Consider the following 7196-nt stretch of genomic DNA (forward strand, 5'->3'; position numbering starts at 1 on the left):
GAAAATAACACAATGCCAGGAAGATCAGGTTTTTACACGCCTGTATGTGATGGTCGCCCTCTGGAGGTTAACCCTGTTATAACACTGTCGCAATTTTCTATGCTATAGAATAGTAATATCTAACTGCTGGGGCTCCATTTGTTGCAAAAACACCAGTACTGATGAAAGTACTGATATAGCAGCACCTACTATCAATTGGGATTCTACCATTGCCCTTCTGAACCAAGTATAGTAGGGTGGAGTTTATCTGTCTATAGTCCTATATCTGGAATCTCTGTCCACACCATAACATCATAGCACCCCAAATTCCACTATGTCTGACACTTACATTAGGGAGTGCACTGGGAGAACCAAGACCATCACCAATAGTGCTCCCCCCAGGGGGCTGAACCAACCCAGAGAGCATGGGATGGCCTGCGGAGCCCTTCAAGCCTGTCTGCCTCTGAACCGGTGTGATACTAAAAGCCACAGCCAGTCTGCTGGTTTTGTTCTTTAAAAGAGTCTAATTCTGGTTCCTTCAAGCCTGCAGCCTATGAGTTACCAAAATAGGATCCAGTGTAGGCTGTAAGCCCTCGTGAAGGATCCTATGTGGCATCTCATAGGCTACAAAGAGGAGTATCAGGGGAATAAGGTAAAGTGAGTATTAGTTTTTTTTTTGCTACAGCGCAGGGGGGTCAGTATTACTAAAAAGTTGTCAATAAGGGGGCACTATTACTAAGTTAGGCGCAACATTACTAAGTGGGACCAATGAGGGGACATGCATTGTAAATGAGGTACACTAAGGGGCATCATTACTGAGTGAGAGCACTAATAGGGTAAAGTACTGAATACCATGCACACAGGGGCAATATTATTTAGTGGGCAGATACTAAAGGGGTATTATTATTGAGTGGGGACACTATAACTAAGCAGGGGCTCTGATATGTAGTGGGCACTAAGTTGGCACCAATTCTAGAGGAAACACTTCTATATGTTTGGATGAACTATTAGTGTGGGTTGAATTAAAGGGGGCCCAATACTGTGGTTGGCACTAATACTGTGAAGGACACAAAGGGGGCACTACTACTGTGGGAGAGGCAGCACAGAGCCATACTTTTGTGTGCACTAAGTGGTGGCCAGGAGAAGTCTTCATGGCGGTCTAGGCTGGATGGAGAGGAAAAGGATAGAGAATAACCATTTATACACATTAGTGTTTGCCATGGGGTAAATTATTTGGGGACAAGACCGATGTACCAAGAATTCCAATTCCCTAAAAGTTGTTTTATTGCTTTATAACTATGCTGTCTTTTAGATTTTTGATTGACATATGATTTATGTCTTAGGGCTCATGCTCCTGATCTTTATAGATCCTAGTTACATCCCTGCTATATGGTCTTGCCGATATACTGTAGGTAAGTATTGCACACATATATTTTTTATAGATTAATAAAAACATGGAAACGTAAGGTTGCGGTACCATTAAATCATTGCAAAGTAGTTTAGGAAGTGTCAGGGTGGTCATGGAAAATCCTGCATCTCTCCTAATAATTGCCAAGTCAAGAGGCGCCCAAGCGTGAATGTCCAGTTGGTTGTGGAAGTGAATGTAAAGCCATTGACTTGGAAAGGTGACATGTTAGCATTGAGTAATGGAGGGGGCGAACATGGAAACAAGGGGGAAGGATGAACTGATGACGACAGGTGGGGAGGGGGATGGAATGTAGATAAAATCTACGCCCGAAATTCAGGGTCAGCTAGACACCACCCGACTCGCCAAGGTAAGATAACATCCTCCATATCCCGTATCTCCATTTTTTTAGTCCTTGGAAAAAGTTATAGCAGGATCATTAAAAGGCTATTTCTTCAGCCTGGTGACAGGAGAGGGCAGGTGGCGGAGGCACAAAGGGGACCTGTGTTCTTCAGACCTAAGACTAATGTATTGTATATAGCAATGACTGGTATAGGATGAATTCTTATTATAACCTGTTACTCTGATTGATACTAAGGATGTATTGGGATATATATAAGATACATACGTCTCATACATATGTTTCATACTTCTAGACCACAGGTGTTAAACTCAGGCCCTCCAGCTGTTACAAAACTACAATTCCCATCCTGCCTGGACAGCCAAAGCTAAAGCTTCAAGCTGCCCAGGCATGATGGGAATTGTAGTTTTGCAACAGCTGGAAGCCTTGAGTTGACACCCCTGTTCTAGACACTCGTTTTACTCTGCTAGTACTTATTCACGTTCTCTTAAAGGAGCCATGATTAATATGAGGAGTCTATTTTCAAACAGATTCCACCACATCCCTATAGATCCCATTGACTTATAATGGGTCTAACAGTTTTTTTCGATCAAGGCTTGACAGGAGTAGCTCTATAGATTGCATTATTCAGGCTATGGAATATGGCCTCTATTTTTTTGGTTGGGATAGAAGTTTATGAAACATAAAGAAAAGTGGTAAAGGGAACAGGACAAGAAAACGCAGATAATAGAGGCATGACCTATAATGCTCCATAGGCCAATTTGGTCTCTAAGTCAACACATTATTCCCTCACACCCATGAGTTCTCTAGTCACTTTCTATATGGCCTATTTGGGGAGCACATAGGACCTTCCTTTTATGAACCAGAGCCAAGAGGTAACATTGAGCGCCCACATGGACACTCACGTCATTCATGGTGGAAACAGTCTCTTTCCATACTTTATGTTTACAGTGTTGCTCTTCTATACAGATGCTCAGATTCCTCTCCGCTGTCTTCTTCATCCTTCTGGCTCTGAGCTACATGTCTTCAGCCGCTCCCAGTGAACCTCAACATCCAGGAGATCAGGCATCTCCGGAGCAGCTGGCCCAGTATTACTCAGACCTGTGGCAATATATCACCTTCGTCACTCGTCCCAGGTAAGAGTTACCAAGCTAAAGGTGGCCATACCCATTAGAAAGAAGTAGGTCGATGGTTGAACAACTGTTTATCGAGCAATTGTCTGATTGCAGATACAACCATACACATTTTAGTCTATATTGTCCATAGTTGTTCAAACAAAACATACATGATCAATGACACTGGGCGACAAAGGAACAATCTTTTTGGGAATTTTCTAGAAAAGTTCTTTCCCGAATAATGATTAGTGAAAGAAAGATCCTTCATGAACTAAAGGTTGTAAGACCAACTTTAATAAATTAGGTATATGGGCTCTAGAGATGAGCGAACTTGCAGAAAGTTCAAGTTCGCATAAACCCAACTGATCGGTATTTGTATCTCGCTGCCTGGATAAGGTGGATGTAGACCGAGGACTGCCTAGAAAAACCATAAGCTCTATCTTCTTCCAATGCCGATCATCGAACTTTCGGCAAGTTTGCTTATCTGTAAACAAGATGCCAGGTGTATTTAAAGGGACAAGTATTGATATAAGAGAGATTACCACCAGTGAAATATTTCTATTAACCCTGGCTTATTTCATTGTTAAGTTTTCTTAAACATTTTTGGTGTTTTCCAAGTTGATATTCAATACTATCTGGCAAATCCAATTGGTGGGGTCTTGTCCATATTGTAAATGTTTCTAGGTAGGGTGGAAGGATTTCTTATGGATTTCTTATGAAGTTCAAGTTATGCCTCTGAATAATATTTTATATTCATGTACCCTACACTAGTAAATGGTGCTTTTGCTTAGTGCCATGCTTGGTCTGATAATGGGATTTTAAGATTTGTAGGTAATATACTGTATGCTAGAGATGAGCGCCAATTGAGCATGCTCGAGTCTAATCTTTTGCCATTGATTACCAGTGGCTTGGATGTTGCCCTAAGAAGTCCTGGAAAACTTGGATACAGCCATAGGTTATATATGCCTGACATGAGAATTGTACAGTGGTGGCAGGCTATGTAATGTTTCATCTATGAGTTATATATAAGGAACTGTATTGTTACAATAACAGAAAATATAGTAGTAATGGTTAGAAATGTTAATTGTACTATTACTGATTTGGTTTCTATAGATTTGGAAAGAGATGGTCTGAAGTCGGAGTGGAAGACGTCCCCAGTTACTAAAACCTTTAAAGTAAGTCATATATTTTAGGGACATTAAAGAGAAGAATTAAATAAGTCAAATGAAGCCGTCCATTTTTGCTCCCTCTCTTTCTCCACATCTAATCTGCAGTGGAGATAAAGAAGACGGAAGGGTTTCCTATTTAGTCCTAGTTAGACCCCAGCTAAGGGGTCAGAGAGCTGATGGACTTAAGTACTATTCTCTATCTAATTACATGTTATTTCTCCTCAGGTCCGGGACTAAATCTAGGAGACATGGGCAATGAAGGTCCACCCTGAAGACTATTAAGACTATCTATATTATATGTTTTATCATAAATCCATATCTTATGTTTCAGTCATATGATGTAACAGAAAACCTCAATCATTAGTTGAATAAAACTTTGTTACTACTTCACCTGACTGAAACTTTTTGTGAGTACTGAGTGAGTACACGTGTAGCTTTGTCCTATGGTGAGATACTATCGGAGTTGTAATTTTGGCAATTCACGGATATCATTGGTTTACGAAGATTTGTCCTTGAAGAATCTGAACATACTGTAACCACTAAGGATAAGTGAACTCAACAAGGTTTCTTTTAAATGGGGTTGTCATAGTCATTTCAGATTTAATGTTGGCTCAGATTGGGCTCCACACTGCCTGGGCTAGGTGGACCTGACAAATAGAGTGTGAGGAGCTAAGCATGGCCACTTACCTCTATGGGCAATGTAGTAAAAAGCCAAGCATAGTGCATTACAGTTTACTGTAAAAAAAAAAAAGCAAGGACTTCTGTTAAAATGAAAGGTGTGCCTGCTCTCTAGATAGGCCATAGGCCATAGAAACTATATACTGAGCAGAAGTCCTGTGCCTTTCCTTGTGGTGGAATAATACTCACCAGCTCATGCGGTGGTCTGATCCACATCAGGGTTTTCCTTTGTGACTGCCAGTGACCCCAAGAAAACACTGGTCCAGACCTGGCCACAGACAGAAGCAGAGAGTATTTAATTACGAATATTCTATATTTCGGTCAGAAGGTACAAGAACAGGGACTCCTGTCTCTGACTATCTCCCTGTGGTTATATAGCCTGTGGCAAGATGAATTTTTTGGGACATTACACTAGTTGTAGTTTGCAACAGCTGGAGATCCAAAGGGTAAGGGCCCTATTACACAGAGCGACAATTTGCCAAATCAGGCCACCCACCACATATTGCTACTAGAGATGAGCGAAAAGTGAAATATTAGATTATTTGAAATTCGATTCGAATGGCTCCCGATATTCGTATATTCAAACCAATATCGAATCCCATTATAGTCTATGGGAGAAAAAATACTTGGGATCTGGAAATCAATATTCGACCACTAGGAGGTCACCAAGTGCCCAATGACACCTCAGTAAATGATGCCACGACCTCTGGATGCATATGGGACAGCAGGGGAAGCATGCCTGGCTGCATCTAACACTAGTGATGAGCGAACATCCCAATTTTCCCAAGTGTACGCCGAAGATTCACGAACAAATTCTGTATGTAAGTGTACGTTTCGGTCTAGCAGTACACACTTGCATATGTATCAGGTCAGGTGCAGTGTAAAATACGTAATAACGAAAATTAATGATAACTACAAATCAGTAGTAGCAAGAAAAACAGGTATTATCCTGCAATCACAGTATACAGCTGTATACCAGACATATAATTGGTTGTTAAATAATAAAATTAAGGGGCTGGTCAATGCCTTTACAGGATGCAGACTGCGCACATCAGTAGTAGCAAGATAACAGGTGTTATGCCACACTCACAGTATACAGCTGTATACACTATCATTAGATGTCTAAACACACTGCCTGTCTCACAACAGCTTCTAAATATATGGTTTTTACACGTTTAGCCTTAACATCACCTAAAAGCACTCTCTCCCTTTACTGCATTGGCGTTCAAATATTCAAAGCATTCGAATAGCGTAGTATTCGCTCATCACTAATTGCTACGTGCAATAGCAATGTGCGGCCAATGCTGATGAAACTGTAACAAAAATAAACGTATTCATATCTCTGCGCTCCCTGATGTCCTGCTAGCTTTGGCCCATTCCCCACAGTGTCTGAAATGGCAAGCCGCTTAGCCAATCACTGGCTGCGGCACTGTCCCGGTGATTGGCTGAGCGTCTTGTCACTTCAGACACTTCCAGGGGCAGGCAAAAGCTAGCAGGTCATCAGGGAGTGTGAACAGGTATTTTACACTTATTAGGCAAGGGCTGCACCAATGTCACTAACAATGTCTGTGCAGCCCTTACTGCACGATTATCCGCCCACCGTGTATGGGCTCATTAGATCTAGCAGATTAGTGCTTGCTTCAATCAAGTCATCGGGCCATGTAATACGGTCCTAAGGAGATTTACAGTGGTCACTCATTGTATACCTAGATTGTTGCTAGGCAACAGCCCTGACACATTCTTCATAAACCTACAAGACACAGCAGTGACACATATTAAAACTATGAATTTTACGATAGCTTCCCTCTACATTTTCCAAGGTTACTTATCCCACTATATTTTAGAATTGTATGAACGTCTAATATCGTCCTTTGGGTTTCTTCTGTCGCTTGAGCCATCACTGACACAAAATACCCTAAAACACCATGGTTACCATAAAAGCCCCCAAACTGAAACATCGTGGCTATAGGCTCTGTCCAGCCATTTCCATGCGGCACGTGTCATGAAGCATCATAACGGCATGCAGATCGGGCTACTTTGAAGTTTGGCTGCATTAAAATCAGGCAGGAAAGTTTTTAGGGCGAAACGCGTCTGACCTTGGACGTGAGACACAATTGGAGCTCTGTAATTGATTATATGGCATCTGTGGCCACAATTTCTGATTAATTCAGGGCTTATTTGTTTAGGAGGCACTTTAGATAAGAGCCCTCCATCCGTGTACTGGGAATAAGGGAACAGCTGTTTCTAAAAAGTAGTTTGGCCGGGATGTGGTTATATTTTAGAGGAGCGCTTTATGAATAGTCTAATAATTCGGTTCTATTATACTTAGGATGCAGTTATATGTTTAACAGATGTGGTTTCCGCTGGATTGTTGTACATTTTTATTTTCAATAATTTAAAGGGGAACTATCACCACCGTAGCACATAGAGACCTTGTATTCTGGTGTGGTGATAGCTGCAAGGGCCTTATATGCAAATTAGTTCATTTG

The sequence above is a fragment of the Dendropsophus ebraccatus genome, unplaced genomic scaffold (assembly GCF_027789765.1).
Source record: "Dendropsophus ebraccatus isolate aDenEbr1 unplaced genomic scaffold, aDenEbr1.pat pat_scaffold_471_ctg1, whole genome shotgun sequence".
In the NCBI taxonomy this organism is placed as follows: Eukaryota; Metazoa; Chordata; class Amphibia; order Anura; family Hylidae; genus Dendropsophus; species Dendropsophus ebraccatus.